The 19,591-nt window shown below is 38.9% G+C and overlaps 1 protein-coding gene and 1 long non-coding RNA gene across 12 annotated transcripts in view; one reads left to right on the top strand and one right to left on the bottom strand.

Moving 5' to 3' along the window:
* The window catches only part of NXT2 (nuclear transport factor 2 like export factor 2), a 60,220-nt gene that overhangs the window by 21,818 nt on the left and 18,811 nt on the right, over positions 1-19,591 (top strand). The window lies entirely within an intron of this gene.
* LOC146760984 (uncharacterized) lies at positions 15,114-17,513 on the bottom strand. The gene is made up of 3 exons (XR_014945689.1): positions 17,325-17,513; positions 16,735-16,823; positions 15,114-15,757 (listed from the first exon to the last, which is right to left on the bottom strand). It is a non-coding gene; the product is annotated as an uncharacterized LOC146760984 (long non-coding RNA).

Raw genomic sequence — 19,591 nt, 5'->3', positions numbered from 1 at the left:
TTCCTTTTCAGAGCTTTGAGTTTGAAACAGTTTTCAAAAACACTCTTTTCAATTAGCTGCCAGAACAATAAGATTAGTATTACATAAAGGAGAGATTACTGTGCAAAGATGGTGACTTACACAGGATTCTGTTTGTTTTCTGTAGGTCACAAAGTCACTACTAGCTACTGGTATTTGGTTTGTTTAAAACAGTTCAGCTGCTCATAAGCAGCACTAACTGAAATGAACTAGGAGGTCAATTTCATTCTGTTCAGATTCATAGTTCAATAATAGTAACAAAGAACCAATTGCAGAATGTTACTGATGAAAACCCATTGATGAACAATATTGCAATTTTTGGTTTATTATTTCTCTGTGGAAATGAAAAGGTTGATTGTTGAATCTTCAATTTGGCAGGCTATTTCTGCTGACTTTATCAATGGGATAGATATGGGGCTAACAATATTTAGTCTTTTTTTGTTGACTGAATCCTTGTGAAAATTAGCTTTTTGCAGGTGCGAAAGACATAAGGTGTGCTAAAAATACAAATGCATTCATATTGTTCCAAGAACTCCTGGTTAACACAAACTGGAAAACAAACTCAAATTTACAGATTTTAACCTGAGTACTGAGGAAAGAAGGTATATCAGCCCAGGGTGGGAAAAAAGTGCTTACTACAGAAAGATTGTATAAAATGAATTGTCAGGTAGAAAAGAGTCTTCTGAGCTTTGTCCAAATTTCTACACTTCCATATTCAGTCCTTGTGTCCCTGATATGTTGTGAAAAACTGGTCTGTATGTGCAGAAGGGGGGTTCATAGACTTTGATCAAAGGGTGGGCAGAGGGATTTGTGCACCCAGTGCTTCCCCGCTGCACGGCAATTGCAGGAAATAGCAGCAGTGTGTAAAAGTATAAACCTTCCCAATAGTATTGCACCAGGAATCTGAGGCTTCTAGAGCTTGGCAGGCTCCAATGGCAAGAGGGAGGAGCTTATTCTGCTTTTCCTTCTCCCTGCTGCTAAGGGCTGGTGACTTATGAATCTCTTATCATCTTTTGCAGTCTCTGCTGCTTGAGGCCAGGGCTGGTGAGCTAGGTACATGAAAGGGAAAGGTGACAGCTGTAGCAGGGGCAAAGAGTCAAGTATGTTTGTATGATATCGGTACATAAAATGGAAGAGTAAATGCTTAAAGTTGGGCAAGGTAAGTGTTGAGCTGGATGCAAGGAGAAAGCAGATGCGTAAGAAAATAAAAAATAAAATAAAATAAAAAGAAAAGGGTATAAAACTAAGATTCTAAGTTTCCCTACTAGAGATACCTTACTGGGGATGAACATGCCCTATTAGTGAAGAATATTGCCCTGAAAGAGAATATTGAGATAGTACTAGTGAATATTATCATAATTTCTGCATTCTGATTCAAATCCTAAATATTTACTCATATCTGCATGTGAACGTATAATGGCAGATAATTCATGATGTTGGAAACTTCAAAATCTACTGGAAAAGGAAGATAATAAGGTCATATAAAGAACTGAGCAGCAAAGCAACTGCAGCTGTCAAAAGCTGCAAATTTGCAAATTCTGTTATCTAAATTGAAGTATGCAAAGTGCAGTAAGAAAATAAGCATAGAGGATGAACTGAAATACTCAAAATGTTACGCTTTGCTTTTTGATCAGTATTCAGTCTGCTACCTGTATTGCATATCCCACAGAGCAGCCTGCATTATCACACCATCTCACCAAAACCCCTTGCGAAGTTCTCTGTACAGTCTGGCACTGGGGTGACATTTAGAAGCAGTGCTGGAATGATCCAGGAGCCTAGACAAAGCCTGTAAAAATCACTGTTTTAGGCTAAGCTTGAAGTCCCTCAATTTTAGTTTCCAGAATGTACAATGGAAAGAAATCCACCTTACATTCATATTTCATTTTATTCTGCTTAGATTCTGTTTTCTCAAGCACTTTTTCTTTTCAAACATCTAGTATATCTGCTGCATTGTATCTATGAGAATGTGTTTTGTTTTGTTTTTTTCCACTAGCCTGTAATAATTAAGAAATAGTCCTACTAAAATTAAGCTGTAACCTATTTGCAAGCTCTTTGTCTCTGATCTGCTCAGTCAAATACTGAGTTTCAACTCAATCTTAGTGGTGATAGTTGTGTGATTGCAACCTCTGCTATGTGCTTATCAACCATCTTCACTGTGGTTGTCAGTACTTTGTCCTTAACAGTCTCTGTTCTTTCTCCATGGTTGCAGTTGTGTGACCATTTCTACTGTTATACCCAAAAGCGTAAACTGAAACAGGAGGAATATGATTAAGGATTTAATGTGAACCTGGCAAACATTGTGTCATTGAAAGCAAAAAGCACTTCCTGTGAATCAGAACATTTAAGCTATTAAAATGGATAAAAATACAACAGAATTCACAGCTATGCTTGTGATTTTATTTGTTTTAAAAGGAGGTCCAATTCTCTGCAAGAAAATGCCATGGGTACTAGAAAGAGGCATTTTATCATGTTAATTAAGGTTGTTACTATACAATTTTTTTTGTATTTGATCTACTGTATATAAAACTATATAATAATAAATGCTAAAAGCTTTAGTTTAAATGACAAGTTTTTTTCACCTGTGGAAGAAGACAGAGATTGAAGTGTAGAATAATAGGTCTTATTCACCAAAATGTGAACTTTCAAAATGAATTAAATGTATAAGTCCCCATCATCATCATGTTTCTCCAGCTTCTTGCCACAGATACTGTAATGGTATTACTCCAGTTTCGTTGGCTATCACCTCTTTTGAGATCTTGACCTATTCACCGAGCTATGCTGGCTTCACGTTGATATTAATTAAATGAATCCAAATCTTTCCAGCTTGACACTATAATGATGTTTAATTCATTACAGCCATGTTGTGATATGGTGTGTGCACCTTTGCAGTTTGGCTTGTTCATGTTGTAAATTAGTAATTAAACTGAGCTGACTATCTGAATGACCAACCCATCTAAAAGCAGCTTCAAACTACCTGTGCTTCACTGTATGTTACTTCAGAATGTTGCCATGCAAATTTAGGCAGCTGTTCAGTTGTTTTTTTTTCCCTAAAAATATATTGCCATAAATTACTGGTCTGTCATATGAAAAATATAATACCTGTCTTTTTTCACTGTAAGTGCAATCTGGGTAGCTTAACTAGCACTTCACAAACTCAGTAGTTTGAGTTCTCTAGATGTAAGAGGTAAAAACCCAAAGAGGATTAAGGAGGGAACTCTGAGAGGTTAAAGAAGTGCCTTCATGTGAAAAAGGTTGCAAACAAAATAGGGCATATTTGAACTTATTCTCTTTCCAGTGCTTTAGCTGCAAGGGGCCTCGAGCATACCACATGCTTTTTCACTTTTAGGGGCCCTCTACGTAATACAAATTGAAACCAGGGCATGCCTTTCCTTAGAACCTCTGCCAGGCGTTTTATTTTCATAGCTGTCAACTTTAAAATCATGCTTTCCTGAAACTGATGTTTTGATGGAGGTGGGAGAACAGAGTAGGCAAGTGAGTTCTGATTACTTGAATGAGATGCTTTGGTCACTGGTATCCTGGCTGACCCTCTCACATGGGAGTGGGGAGCAGCAGCAGTCTAGACGGAAGAGGCCAACAACTAGCTGTCCACTCAAGTTTCAGATTATAAATGAGCAGTCTTCAATTTCTCACAGATGTTTGGCAGCCACTTTGCTTTCACTCTAATCGTAAGCAGGATTTCTTACATTTCAAGAATGTGGTGACCAATAGACCTTCATAGGGTAGGCTACCGCTATAGCTTCAGTGCTGATGATTCCATTGCTGTGGTTTAAATCTGTCAACTAGAAAACACCATGAAATCACTAGCACTATTCAATCACTCAGTCCTGGTACATCTTCCTTTAAAGTATGGGGGATGGAGTGTTTGTTTCATGTACATTGTTAACTGTCAGCAGGTTTACTCTGGAGATAAACTTAGTCCTTTAAATCTAAAGTCAGTACCTGTAAAGATTCTTCAAGGTTTAGAAGCAGATTATTATAATCTCTTCCAAATTATAAATGAGAAATAAACTCATTCATTGTTAGCTGAAGTGAAAAAATGATATATCATACAGTGTGTGTGTTAAGTTGGTTAGTAAAATAGTATGTAGGAGTGATGACATCAAAAGATGGTCAAAGGGGCAAGGGGGGGGAATGGTTTTAAACTGAGACAGGAGATTTAAATTGGATTTTAGGAGGGAGTTGTTCACTCAGAGGGTGATGATGCACTGGAATGGGTTACCCAGAGATGCTGTGGATGCTCCATCCCTGCAGGCATTCAAGGCCAGACTGGATGTGGCTCTGGGCAGCCTAGTCTAATGGTTGGTGGCTGCACATAGCAGGGGGTTGAAGCTAGATGAGCACTGTGGTCCTTTTCAACCCAAGTCATTCTGTGAAAAGAAACCCAGTGACAAATTTCATAGGGTATGAGGGAATATTGCAGATTATGCCTAAGATGAAACAGTTGTATGCTGTGTAGCTGCAGACTAAGATTGTTGCTCAGCAACAATTTGATTTGTTTGTTTATTTAACTTATACTTCAGAATATAAAATGATGAGAAACATATTACATCCTTTAAAGTTACCCCAAATATGGAAGAACACAGTCATCATAGCCCTACTGTGGGCCCTCTTAACAGGGATTCCAGTGTTGTATTATGCAATACCAAGAGAAATAGCACACTTCAAAAAGGGAACAGAAAACCTCAGCTGAAGAGAGGCCCACTGGGTTGTGAAATAATCTCCCAGAGGGGGTGCTGGGGAAAAAAATTGGTTGGAGTATTTAGGAACTGATGTACAAAGTCTACTGGAAGTGCAAGGAAGGGGGCTGTCGTAATTGAGCAGAGCAAATGAATGCTTTTGTCTTATATTATAAAGGGTGATCATGTATCATCCTGTGCAGCAGGATGTATAACTGAAGTTTCTAGATACTAAAATCTAAATAACATTAGAACAATAATACTGTTTTACTGACGTAGTGTAAGACGTTCAAAGAAACTTGAACTCATGGTCAGGGTAGAGACAGAATATGGACAGTAAGGTCGTAAAGGTCAGTAAGGCATGACACCAAACGTGTTAGCCAAACATCTCTCTGAAAATGTTTGCTTTGTTACAGAAAAGAGAAGATTTTCTATTAGAAAGGAGGATGACTGTGTTACTTTAAAGGACTTTTAAAAATATTAAAAGGGTTGGCTGGGACCACAGAAATATTTGAGAGTGTGGGTGAGTGAATGCAAAGGACTGGTTGAAGTGGCATTAACACTTCAGAAAGAATCAGTGCTTATAAAATCACTCTTCTGCACTTATGTACTGAAATTACCTATCTGATTTGTCAACAGAGGAACAAAACCTGTCAGCTGACCTGAGGTTCTGGGAACAGAATTAGAAATGCATATTTGAAATGACAAATGCTCAAAAATTATTCAAGCAGCAGACCAAGAATTATTGCACAGAATTGTTGCAAATTACCTTGCATAATTATTCCATCATTTGAAGTTTAAGCAAAATCCCAGTTTCCATGGGTTTTCAAGCTGCCTACATCAGGAAAACATGATATAAGCCATTTGTGTTGTGTATTCCCATTCAGTTTTCCAACTTCAACGTTTGTGCTTCTGAAGGTGGGAATGCCATGTATTGCTAGCCAGCATGTGGCTGTAAGGAAATGTATCCAGTTCATTTGGATCTGTGTGGGTATTCTGTAGCTTTCAGTTCTAAACAGGCTTCCAGAAATCAGAGATGATCCAAATATGTGAAGTTACATTTTTGGAAAGCAATGCAATTATGGAGAAGTCTGTGTCGAGGACAGACAAATGGCTCGAACACTCAGGAGTCCATTTATAATTTGGGATTTGTTTTGAGATAAGGCATGTCAGAAGTCACATAAAAAATAACAGGAGCGGCACAGATATATTTTGAGAAAAGAAAACCCTCAGAGAATTTAATGAGCAAGTAAGTTTATTTAATTTCATTACTTCAATCAAAGATCACCCGTTCCCAAATAGTGCAGTCTTAAAATGATGGTTAACTTCATGAACATGTGTTCATTCTCAAGGTATTGATTTAATGTTTGACTTGATTAGTATGGATGAACATGCACTGTAAGAGGCTGTATAAAGTTGGCTTTCTGAATCTGCATTTTTGAAAGGGTATAAATTTGTCCAGCTGCAGTCTGCCTTATTCTTTCACCACTATGACTCACATGAAGCCTGTCTCTGATGCCTGATGTCAGTGGCTTTCAAAAAGCATTCATGTACTGGCAGATGTGCAGAGGCAATGCTGAGTGGAGGAGAGCAGAGTGCTGCATAATCTTTCTCAGAAGTGCTGACTTTGGGGAGTGTGCTCTCTTTTTGCATTGTTACCAACACATAGAGTGTCATGAATTGACAACTTTGTAACACAAAGCAACAAAAACAAAAATATTTATAGTCCTCAAGAGTCAGTTTCAAATATACCCTGATGTTTGTTCACCGTCTTTAATCCATGCGCTTGCAGTGCGTTATCTTGTATTTCTGTTGCCAAATAGAAAAGCAAGGCCAAGCAACTTCCTAGGTAACACTTCACTGTAAAGTCTAAACAAGAAACAGAGATCTTCAGGCATAGAAGTCTGACTCTTTCTTTAAAGAATGTCATTCCAGTTCTCAGAGAAAGTGAGATGCGATTTACAAATGTCAGCTCATCACAATAATTGTAATAATCGGTAGTGATAGCAACTGGTATTTCTTCTATGAACTTCTAAAATGCCCAAAGTCTGTGATTCTCTAGAAGGCTGCGTACGTTTTTAGGGAAGCAGCATTTCTGTTGAACATATTTCCACCTCCTTGAGATCTGTGGATTTTCAATCCATATTACATTTTGTACACCCCTTTTTGCAAGAGTCCAACTTCTGCTAAAGAGTTTTGTTTCTATCCACAAACTTGGTATTTTGTGTTCTCTTCTTGTTTTTCCAGAATGGGTCAGTTTGGAGAAATTTCTCTGTCTCAATTTATGGTTATAGATATCTTCCCTTTTGGTAAAATAAACAAACAAACCAAAAATATAATTAGATTGTTGCCATTGCTTTTTACTGAGCTTTTCATCCTCTGAAAAACAGCGTATAGGTCATCAGCTCTCTTAAGGGAGATTCAGACTGGCTGGGAAACATGAAATTCCTGGCTCCTGCTACAGTACCCAGACCACTAGACCACATATTTTTGTGTCATGGAAAATTAAAGCCCATTACTTTGCAAGCCTTCTTGATCTGTTCCTTCCCTCACCCTGTTTGTAGTGCCTTTTACTATGATGAAGACACAAAGTTCAGATTTTAGAGTTAAAAATCAGCTTTTAACAACTTCAGCAACTACAATTTTCTGAAGAATTGTACTTTTAATACCCTAAATATTCAGACTACTGCCAGGTCAGTCAGCATTTCAGCGTGGGTTGACATTGTTTTCCTCTGGCAGTAAGCAGCCCACATTATGACTTCACCTCTTAAATTTGCTCAAGAGGTTGATTTTCACTAGAAGTGCAGTTTTTCCAAGCCATATTCAACTTAACCATATCATAACTCAGGAATTTAATTTGTTCCATACTGTTTCAAGTGCCACTCTCAGCAGTTGAATGGATAAGACTTTATTTTTTTGGAATCCTGAGGGCGCGTAATTTGTTATGTTAGCCTTGTATAAAATGTAAGGAATCAAAGGAACAAAAAATTACAGCACTTACATAGAAGTACTTATATAAAAGTACTTATGTGTATGTATGGATACAAGTACTTGCACAGAGATATCTAAACACATATGTCTGTGTGTGTAGTGGTCATATTCTTTTCTGGAGAACTAACCTGGTTCATTTTTTATATTATCATGCAGATACTGCTTCTCAGAAAAATGCATTGCATGAAAATTTGTGCTATTCCACCCTCCTCACAATAGTTTTCTGGGCAGTAAGTATTATATAGATGTTCTAGGACAATCAGAGATATGCCCAGAGCTTTGCTCTTTCTTGGAGCAGGGATGGTGAGTAACCACAAAGGATGTAATGGTAGTTCCAATACAGCCTCAGAAGGAAGCATCTGAAGTGCTCTGGATACTCTAGGCTGTGTCACACCAGTTTGTCTTCCAGAAGACTCTCCCTCAAATTAAATATGGCTAAAACTGACACAGAAAAAGAAAAAGAAAAAAAAGAAAAAAAAAAATAAAATAAAATTAAGCTATGGGAACTTTACTAACCAATAGGAGTTCATTTTAGTTAAAGCACTATATAGCAGTTCAGTTCTTTCTTTTATACCCAGGAGGATGTGATAGTGTGTATCTTGTAAAAACAGCTGCTGCTTTCATGCTTGTGTTCAGGAACGAGATAACTGCTGCAGCTCATACCTCTTAACATCTATACACAGGAGTCATACCAAGCTCCCTCTGTGCTGCGCTCGCTCACATGTTGGGCTGAGGTCCAATATAGGATGCAAGAGCCTGTGTGATAAATACTGAAGATTCTGTTGAATCTAAATTTGTTCTTCCTGCTGTGGGGATGAAGTGGGAAAGGAAAAATCTTCTCCATATTGTCACAGAACTGCAGAATCGCTTTTGGCTGCAGCCCTAGCGATTCTCCTTCACAGGAGAAATGTAGTGCAGAATTAAATGAGGTCATGGTATCATTTCCCTCACACCAACTTCACTCTGGTGTGTAAAGGGCTGATAAGTATAGAGCCTCATATCAAAAGTGTGTGATGGGGAAGAGGAGAGGAGCAGAATAACAAGGGAAATGAAGGAGAAGAGCTTAGGGCCCTTTCTACTGCCCTTGTGAAGGAAGTTCATGGTAGTTCACAGGTGGTCTTCTGAGGAGGCAGTATCTTCCTCCTTCATGGTACTGTTGCAATCATCCTTATAGCAGTAGGTTATTGTAAATGCAATAGCAGAGAAGCTGAATAGTTCACCTGCGAGCCTGTCAGTTTGATCTTCTGCTGCTTACCTCAGTTATCTAACTACATTTTGTGAATGGCGAGAGTCACCACCCATTTGTTGCTCCTGCACTGGTCAGGAAAGCAAATGTATTACTTTTCAAAATGGCATGGCAGAAGTCCAAGCGTATCTAACAGAGGAAGGAAGCAATCTTATCAGCTTTTCTGGCCCACTGATAAAACCATACAAGGAAATCACTCTGCTTTAAATGAGGAAAAGGAAGTCTTTGATGAAATTTAGAACTTGCCTTGGGAATCACATCAATGGAAATGACATGTACAAATAACCAAGCATTTCAGTCTGGATGAAGTGGTTTGTTTGTAATATCAAAGCAGAAATATCTACAGGTTCTGACAAACTTCCCCATGGGGGATCAGTTAACATCCCTTCTGGCCTGTCTACTTGGTCATGTACTTTCAATCTAAACTGTTCTTTATTAAAACAAGAAACAACAACAAAAAGAACCACGACCAATATGATTTTAGCTCCGTTCATGCCACAGAGTCTAATTTGCAGTCACCACTGCAAAAGAGTATCTCGTGTATTGGTATTCCAGTCCTATTTTGTACTAAAAACTCTAATTTTTCTAAGCAAATCTTAAGATTTTTTTTCAATATTTTGTACTTAAGCAAATATTTCCACTGGCAGTGTGTCATGCCACATGAGAATACTAGTTCAGGTTTTCAAGGGCTCCAGAATCTCTGCAGTGCACCTTATTTTACAAAGCAGGCATATCCAGGTACCTCATGTTTTGCCTGTTCTTGCTTCTAGCAAAATAATTGTACTTGCTGTGACAATGAAAAGAAAACAATCCCAACTTTGGTTGTCAGGTTCAGCATTATTAGTATTCTTATGGTAGCTCACAGAAGTTGGTGAAAAAACAACAGCTTTGATGTTGTTTAGGTCTATAGTCTGCAATAATTTGAGTTGCAGTAAGCTAATTTCAGAGTAAGGCTTGAAGTAAATGTATGTTCAGTCAAAAGCAAAACACCATTGTATTTCAATGATATGTGTAATTAGGGTTATGGCACAGGTTATTTGTCTTTGATAGATGCTATTCTTCAGGTGCAGATCCTGGTTAATGCTGAATGCCTGTATCTTCCTGCTGAATTAATAATAGTGACAGGTGTCCAGTTTCTAAGCTTATTTTACAATATAAGAATGAAATTAACCTACAGTACAATAGAGTGCTCCACAAAGTCTGGACTTTTGATACAAGTGTTGTACTTGTTAATGTCGCTCTTACATTTGAACTTCAGTAAGAAACAGGAAGGTCTGAGCAAGCTGTTGTGGTTGCTGTATGTTGCTTTCTGACAGCTGAGACAAATAAGCAAATTGATTGCTAAAGCTATATTCTATAAATTAAGCATGAGTCTGCGCATGCTTAAAATACACAAAAATTAATAATCAAAACCAGTATACTCAATTTAGTGTGCCTTGAGAGCAGGACACTCGTTAATTGGCTATCAGTGAAAGCCAGAACCCTACTCTTGCCAAGCTCTCTCACTTGCACCTTTGGCCACCTACCAGTCATTGCTTTGGTATTCCAAAAGATTGGTATGGGTATTTTAAATTTTGTTTCAGTGTATTTGGTCTTGTCATTTTCATTCTTATAATAAGTGACAACTGCTGTTGCTATTATGGGCTGGAAGTTCAAGGCATTATTTCTTTTTTAGGAATTTAAATGATTTCTCTGAAGAAATGAGCAGATTTTGTACATATATCAAGTAGTGAGTATATGGGAAGGAGAGCTGTATGAGATTCCTTCCTTCCTGGAGCAGCTACTGGAACAACTACTGTTCACATCAATAAAGCAGAAGTGAAGAAAATGATCCTAATGCCATCGTAGTACTGTGATGGGCACTGGAAAGTGCTGCAGGCAACAGAAAATGTCCTCCTTTCCTACTTACAGTTTTTCTATTCTAATCAGACCAAAAGAGAATTCTGACTATTTTACATACTTCATTACTTACTTGTTTTAAAGCCCCTTGTTTTGTTATCATGGGCTCATTCTGCGGTTTTCATCCTGATTTATCAGAGTCCTATTCTCTCTGACCTTTAAAGTACAGCATGTTACTGCAGCAAAGTCAGTTTTCCAGTACCAGAGAAATGAATCAGTTGACATATCCATGGCCTTTTGCAACTTGCAAAATTTATGGGGCCGTAGGATCTTTGTACAGTTCTGTCAGGCTTAGCTCAGTACGTGTGAGCTAAGGCAAATCTTAAAATCTCTCTGTTCTGTCCTACTTTTGTGCACAGCAGAGGTGAAAGTATACATCTGAGAGCACCCACCCAAACAAAAAGAAAGCTTTAAGTTCTTGCAAAATCTGCTGTACCACTGTTTTCCATCTGTCAAAATCTGATAGTTCTGGTTGCTGGTCATTTTTTCAGGCAAAAGAGGCAGAAGCCGGAGTATTCAATCATCCCATGCAGTATCCGCTGTAGTCAAAACAACCTCAAGCAAAATGACATATGCTGCAGACCTCAGCCCAGTCAAATGATTCCTTCTGCTCTAACAAGCTCTTTAAAGTATTTATAAGTTTTTCTCAAGTACTCAGACTGCCTTCCACTTCTAGTCCACTTTCTATTATCTGTAATTTAGGGCAAGACTCTCAGATAGAACAAGGACACATCCAGGCAGGCTCTGTACAAGCTCAAATACATTCTAGATGTAGTATAGACAAGAACTTTGAGTTATGCATCAGTGTGATGTTTTGTCATCCACATACACACATATGTACATCTGTATATATGCCCTGATTAGTCTTCTGGAACAGATATTAAACATCAGTGACTAAAATGCTGAACAAACTGTGTGTTAAAAAGGAAGGATATTTCAGGCCACTTTGTTTTAAACCAAAACGTAACACAAATGGCATGCTGAATTTCTGATGGTAGGATTTACCCTTGGCAGAAAAAAAAAGGGGATGGACTGTATAGCAAGGAATTTCAGTTTACAGGAGCATCTAGTTGTGTTCCAGATGTGTTTCCTCGTTGTCATAGTGGACTAATAAGCAAATAGTAGATAGCAAGACCTATATGTTAGTGCAGTTGCTTGAAACTCTTAGAAATTAGTGGATGGGAAGTTATTAAAATACAGCTTCTCTGTGTGTTCTCTTCAGATTCTGGATCATTTCTTAAAAATAGATCACACCTTGCATGTGTAACTAATACCGTGTATATCTAGAGTAATTTCATTGGCAGAAACCCAGGGGGAGTTCAGGGGAGACCCATTTTGTGCTCATTGAAATCATCAGACTCCCTCCTTCTCTCCTGGAAATGCTTAGCTGCTGAAATGCTTATCAAAAAGCGCAGCAGCCCCACATTTGAGTTTGATTTCTCTGTGCACTGCCTATTCCAGATGTGGTGTTTTTTGTACTCGGTATAAAAACGCAATACAGACAGGTGTGCCACAGGTTTTAGTCTTTAATTAGGTCAATTTACAATTAAATCTGGCAGTAAGAAATAGGTTAATTGCTTTAGGCACAATTTAACAAGAATTAGCCCTTGTATAAAAATGCTTCTCTTACAAGAAAAAAGCATTTATTTTTCTGTAGGGAAAGGAGGAAGACTTTGCTGTACTTTTGATATCAAAATAAGGAAGTACTACTTTTCATTCTCACAGATGACCAAATATTCATGTATTAAATAGTACATACAAGCTATAATCTTTCATAGCTTTTTCAGAGCCCTTTGTAGGAGCATCCCAAGAAGCTTATGGAAGACATAACAGTCTTTCACTTTCTTTTAAGGATTGCAAATATGAGAAAAGTTTCGCATTCTGCTCAAGCTCTGATAGTGCCACTGATGTTCTAGGCAAGAGTAACAGTGAGGGTTGACCCCATCTGCTTCTCTGCACTTTTTGTCTGACTGGTGAAAGAAGAGAAGCAAAATAGCAGATGGCTCCTCCCCTCCCATGAATGGATGGGATCTTATTGTGTTGCCAATTGGGTTCCTCCAAAGTGGTTCAGCATCCTGCAATATGATTTTCACTGGGACTTTGACTCCCGGCAGTCAAGTATTCACAGTAACATACCCCAAAACTTGTTATTAGGCAATTGCATCTTTGATATCATTCCTGAAGTGAATTGAACTGGAGGGGAAAAAAAAGTAAAATGAATATGTTAATAATCCTGGTAATTTCCTGTTGGACTTCATCTGACCATTAATTGCCACTGTTGTTTATAAAGCCTGCTTGGTTTGTTGATTTTATTTGAAAGGACTGATGTAGTCCTTCTATTTTGCTAACTGAAACAGAAAGAATGGGAAAAATGCAAACTTGGTACATCTTGTTGTGGACTTGCACATTTTATACTGTGTGTTTCCCAGTTTCTTGCTTCCCTAAAATTACTGCTGGAATAGTTCTGCTGAAACACTGATAGAACATACATTAGAAGATATTTACAGCTCCAAGAGCTAAAGTTTGAGTTCTTTGGCTGATTGTGCATCTGTTACGCAGGTGAATGTGCCTCTCTTCCCTGAGAACGCTAAAGCTGTGTTCCCCATCCACGACAATCTCAAGGTACCAGAAAACATTTGTAATACACTATGAGATTAATGCCACATTAAAAAAGGAAGAATGACAAAGGGTGGATGAAAGAAAAGGGTAGTTTTTTTCTTCTGGCTTGAAATTGCATGCCTGGTCTTTATTTAGCAAGGAGGTTTGACATTTATACTGTATTTATCTCAGTGTGGCATCAGAGATCTGGATTTCTGTCTGACTAAAGGAAAATCATTTCACCCCTCTGTGCCTCTGTTTCCGCCACAACCTCGTGTTCTTCTTCATTTAGAATGTAAGTTCTGTGGGGCTGAAAATTGAGTGTGCATGTCTGCGCAACCCCTGGGGCATAGATTTCAAATGCAGCCTCTGCGTATTGCCAAAATACAAATATTACTATTTCTGTTGTGACTCTAAATGAGCCATTTGATCTATTTGCATTTATTTCCTTAGCTACAAAATGGGACGATAACTCACAAGGGGTCTATGAAGATTATCTCACTAATGCTAATGAAATATTTTGAGCTTTTAAGAACAGTAAAATATTATTGAGGAAATGACATCTGTGTTTTATTAATTCAGGAACACTGTGTGATTCACCTTAAAAATACAGCTTTGGTTGATCAGGCCCATTTGATGGCAAATTAGCTCAGCGCTGTAGCTTGCACTTTGCAGCTTTGTGCAAGGAAAGAGAAAAGAGGAAGGGGCTGAGGGGAAATTTGCTTCAGGAATACCAGGAATTTGAACGATTTCCTGTGTCGAGTCTGAGGGTCCTCCTCTGCCATTCAGGAATGACACAGTGTAAACAGCAGTGAAGTAACCTCGAAAAACTAGTGAGCTTTCTATGAATTAAAAACAAATGAGCATGCAGTGTTTTAAACATGTACTGGAGAATGAGCATACCAGAAGCCTGTTCAAATTTAAATTAAGAAAAGGAAAAAGCAGTTGGTATTAAAATCTGACTCATTTTGGGTAAGGAGGTCTGGATATTCACAAGGAACCATTCAGCCTTTTGTTTCCCAGATAATTAGGGAACCTTGCTGCACACAGAACTGGCAGTGTAAGGAGTTTCAGCAGAGGGAATTACGTGGAGAGGCCAACATACTTTTTGCAGGAATCCATGAGGTAAAAAGTACGAGAATCAATGAAAGGAGAGCCTCCAAGCATTTAATACAGACAAAGAATAAAATCCTTCTTCATAAGCATTTTTCAAGTTAGTAAGAGGGAATAAGCTCTAACTATGGGTAGAAAACATCCTCAGAGATGTTGGTGAATGGCTGCGTGACTTGGTTGTTAGTAGGGCTGTATATGTAAGAAGATGGGTACACAATTTTAAATTTATATACATTTTTATTTACAAGGTTTAAGGTCCTGTTGGGAAGAAGTTATTCCTGTTACAAGATTTATTTAGCAGTTCTTACGGTTCTGTTGAATTCAGATGTGTGCATATTAGAACCAGTCGATTTTCGTTGTTAGAATGCTCCATAAAGGTTTTTTAAGTCAGAAGCATTCCAAATTCATTTCCAATTTCCGTAGCAACAGGAAACGTTTGCGATATATTTATATGTGCATGTGTATGCATATATGTGCTTACAGGGAGCATAGAAGTACAATAACCCGGGAGGCACGCTGAATGGGTTCAGACTGAAGAAGAGGGAGAAGTCTGATAACTGAAGGAGCTTTTATTTTATTCTGTGCAGGCAGGCAGGAAAGGCAGTGCAACATGAGCAAGACATTTCATTTGTGGTTGAATCCACAGATGAGCTATTGTAGAAAGTATTCTTCAAAACATGCTTACATGAGAGATGGGGCACGTGGTACTGATTAGATTTAGTACCAGCAGGGCAGTTTTATGACACAGAAACATTACAGTTGGAAAGCTGCAAAACACGTTTCAGTGTCAGCAGGCTGCCCCTTTATTGTTCCAGTACCTTGATGGGAATGAACAGAGCTCTGCACCTTCCCAGAAAGAGCTCAGCACCTTTCTGCTTTGGCCAATATTATAGTTGGAGAGATTCAAGGCTAGAGACAGTGTTTTCTTTTAATAGTCAAACAAGCTGGAAAACAAAGGAGAAAGCATGCCTCACATTCCGCTGAAGTCAGTGGTTTCTGTCTCTTTTTGCACTTTAGTTCACTTCCAGTTCTCTTTGGCAGGAAAGGAAGAGCCTGTGATTGACTTGGCAGTGTCTCCTTTCACCCACGGGTATGGAGCTCACCCCTGTCCAGCAGGGGATGATGCAGCCTTTGTGGTGCCATGGGATTCTGCTGCATCCCTTGGTCCCTTCTTGCCCATTAGTGGATAGAGTAGCTGTAAGAAAAAGAAGTTATAACAAACAAATACACAGTTTCTTTTGTTACTGTTGTTTGGTCTTCTCCCAACACGCCTCTTATTTGGTTTGCACTTTTTTTCCAGATGATACCTATGTAAGTTTACTCACTGGAACTTTCAGTTGGATTTAGAGTGGGAAAAATTCTAATCGTTCATTTATCTGCAAATATTAGTAATGAAACATAAGGTTGGGAAGCATCATACCTAGAGACAGTACAGCACTGGTATTCTCAGCATGAGTTGTTCATTGCTTTCCTCTTCAGACAGATTATTTCCCTATACAATGAACAACAGTGGCTCTTCTTTGGCTTGTGTGGATGTTCATTTAGAAGTATAACTTCCTTAATTGGTACATGGATTCAAAGGAGAATCTCAGGAGAGCAGAGTTATAGCTTTCCTTCTGTTTGAATGGAAGTACTGCCTGAACAGCACAGTAATATGCAAAAGCACTTATGTTTGTGAATGAGAAGAAATTTGAGACATTATTTGAGGGAGGTGGAGCAAATATGACATTACAGAAAACATTTCAATTGATAAAACATAGTGGATGCATTTGGGGAAATCACAGAAATCCAGAAGTCAGATAGAAAGAAAAGCAAAGCAGAATGGAGGAGGAAGAGGTCTTTACCTTCCACATAAGCTAATGGGAATTGAAAGTTTTCACTATCTTTCAAAATCAAATCTTTGTAAAGCTTGATATAAATAATGCATATCAGAAAAAAATAATTAAAAGTCTTTATAGTAGTAGGATGTTGAGAAGCAGTAATGTGATAAAAAGTGAAGTGCTAGTGCCTCCTGAGCACAGCTGAAGGCAGCTGGAAGGTGATGGGAGGGCTCTGGCAAGGCTGAGTGCAGGGAGGGAGGAGCAAATGCCTTGAAAGGAGTGCAGGCCAAAGGCTGAGCAAAAACTAATATATAGCTCGGTGGAACACATAAAATGAGATTAAAATACGTACTGAATGAATGTACTTTTATCACAGCTGAGCCAGTACTGTGGTCAGATAACAGACATTGGAGGCTGTAGGATGGCTCCACTCCGCACAGGCTACAGTAGAAATCAGTGGCAGCATTATTAGTAACATGACATCAGTTAATGAACTTAAGTAACTTCAGTAACAGCTATGCTTGAGGTGCTGGTCATTTATTTAGTAAAGCTTCTAGGTTTGGCATGGCTGCCCCCTGCCATGATCTTCTACAGCCTCAAACAGAACTAGCTGACAGGAAAGGAGCTGCTAAACAGTAGGTACATCTTTCAGCAGAAATCTCTGTTATAATGGCAAATGTGCACTCTCATACCATGCAAAACCAAAGTTTATTAAACAGCAAAATAATAAACCATGTAATGGTCCACATCATCATTTTGCACTAGCTGTGGTTCAAGCCACACCTCTGTCTTCACCAGTCACACCAATTTTCTGGGTGTTACTGTTGGGAAACACAACAGCTGAGCTCTTTGCTAGCACAGTGACAGTTCTCAGGACACCGATACTATTTTCATTTGTACTGCACTACTTTTATAAGTATACTCAGTAAAGTTCTGACTTACTTTCAGAACGCACAGGCAGCGTGGACCTGATTTTCATAAGCCTTCATTCCTGCAGTAGCACATGATAGATTCGTCTGATGCTGTTATGTTTTCCTATAGTAACCTTCTGGGGGAAGGAAAAATAAATAACTGTTTGACACACACGCAAGGAATGTTGGTCTGCAACCCAGGTCAGTGTAAGCCTACAAAATTCCTCTTGGTTTTATTGCTGGCATTGTCATTAACGATGTTCTGTGCCTGTTATCTGATCAGATTAATACTTTTTCTGTTATTTCAAGACATTCCAGTACATTAAGCTTAAAGTTGTCATTGATGTGTGTGCAGTTTATAAAATAAAGTTACCATTACCTCACCATTTCACTCTGCAATAAGATACCCTCCCTCCTAGTGCTCTGCTCTGCAGTATGACAATGTCACACCCTCCTCCCAGTGATTTTTCCTCACTGTAAAATTTGTGACTGTGGTTTTCATAGTAATTGAATGACTGTGCTGGAACAGTTGTTGCTGATTTCTTCACCTTTGCTGAGGGTAAGTGTGGAAGGTTGTTTGCTTTTAGGTGCTGTCTGAACTTAGTGCAACTGTTTCTGTAAACAGTAGTGAACAGTGGACTGAATTTTAAAAGCACTCAGAACAATGTTGCTGTCTTTACAGCCTCCATAGCAAAAGCTTTGGCCCACACTGGTGCTGTCAGCAGCCAAAGCCAGTAAGGGAATCACTGAGGAGGGATAGGGAGTAGGAGCTTCATTTTGCTGACATCACTGAGATCATGTTCTTGTTGCTGTTTCTTCCCCTGGTCCTATTTCATTTCTTGCTTTCTATGTATCCCAACAGTGGGCAATGCAGCTCTCAGCGCTTACCAGCCATCCATGCACGTACTCATGCATGATCTTTTACCTTCCCTAATTGTCATACTTGCAGTTTTCTTCCTTCTGAAGATGTTAACTGTTTTATCATCATGTAGACACATCTGGCAAGGTGAACCTTCAGGAATGGCTATTTGCATTATTCACGTGGCATTTCAGTATAATCAAACCCAACGACAGCTGTCATTCAGCCATCTGCTGCTGAGAATTCCTAAAGATAAAAAGCTATTAACAAAAAAACACAAAATCATTTGACTCCTAGGAGGCACATTTGGGCAGCTGTGGCTAAGATACAAGCAATTACATGTTGGGAAGAAGGAAGAAATCGTAGAATCATAGAATCACAGAATGGCTTGGATTGGATGGGACCACAAAGATCATCAAGTTCCAACCTCCCTGCTGCAGCTAGAGTTGCCAGCCACTAACTCAGGTACTAGATCTGTTTGCCAGTGCCCCATTCAACCCAGCCTTGAACACCTCCAGGTACAGGGAGGGCATCCACAACTTCTATGGCCAACCTGTTTCAGCACCTCTCACTACTCTCAGTGAACACCTTCCTCCTGACATCTAATCTAAATCTTCCCTCCTTTAGTTTAAAACCATTCCCCTTGCACTATCATCTTCCAGCTTCATCAGGAAACTTGTTGTGCAGAGACTACTAACTTTAATCATCATGAGGGAATAAATCAAAATAGACTGTACTGCAGAAGATTGATTCCCAGTTCAGGGAGTAATTACTTTGATTTCAGGATTTACAGCAATGTAACAGCACAGAATGTTTTGTCTGTTTAGTCTGTTTGAACTTCCATGTTTGGACTTAGAGATACAAAAGGACGCTGCAAATTGAAACTTTCTCATGCTGTATGTAGCTTCTTTCAGGGCAGACACATCCTCTCCTCTGTTAGGAAGCGGCTTTATTGCATGAGTTTTGAGAGACTGGATGTCCTCCAGTGCAAACAAGAGATACGTGTCTGTGTATTTGGAATAGTTGTGTGCTGCATCGTGGCAAGTGTGTTGTGGCAAGTAAACCTGTGAGATTCCAGAGCCCCTGCAATAACAGATGTCTGACATTGCAGAGAGGTCAGGCCAGCCTGAGGATGCAATCAGCAGATACAGCCTTCAGTTCAAAGCACAGCAAATCTGTTATTATTCAAGGGCTTCTGTGATTGCACAATTTCTTTTCTCAGATAGAGTTTTTCCAAAATAGCCTATCCAAGCTATAGCCTGCCTGTGTATGTAGTGTAAGACACGCTGAAACAAAAGTAGTATAGTGACTTCTAAGCAACTTATAGGATGAATGGGTTGAAAATCCAACTGAAATTGTATGAAATGTCATCACATTACTACGATTAGTCCACGTGTTTTTATCAGACCACTCCTTTTTTTAGAAAATGGGCTAAGAGA

Source organism: Coturnix japonica, chromosome 4 (genome assembly GCF_054131305.1).
Source record: "Coturnix japonica strain WE chromosome 4, WE-NBRP24, whole genome shotgun sequence".
NCBI classification, from domain to species: Eukaryota; Metazoa; Chordata; class Aves; order Galliformes; family Phasianidae; genus Coturnix; species Coturnix japonica.
This window is presented reverse-complemented; position numbering and strand designations above follow the sequence as displayed.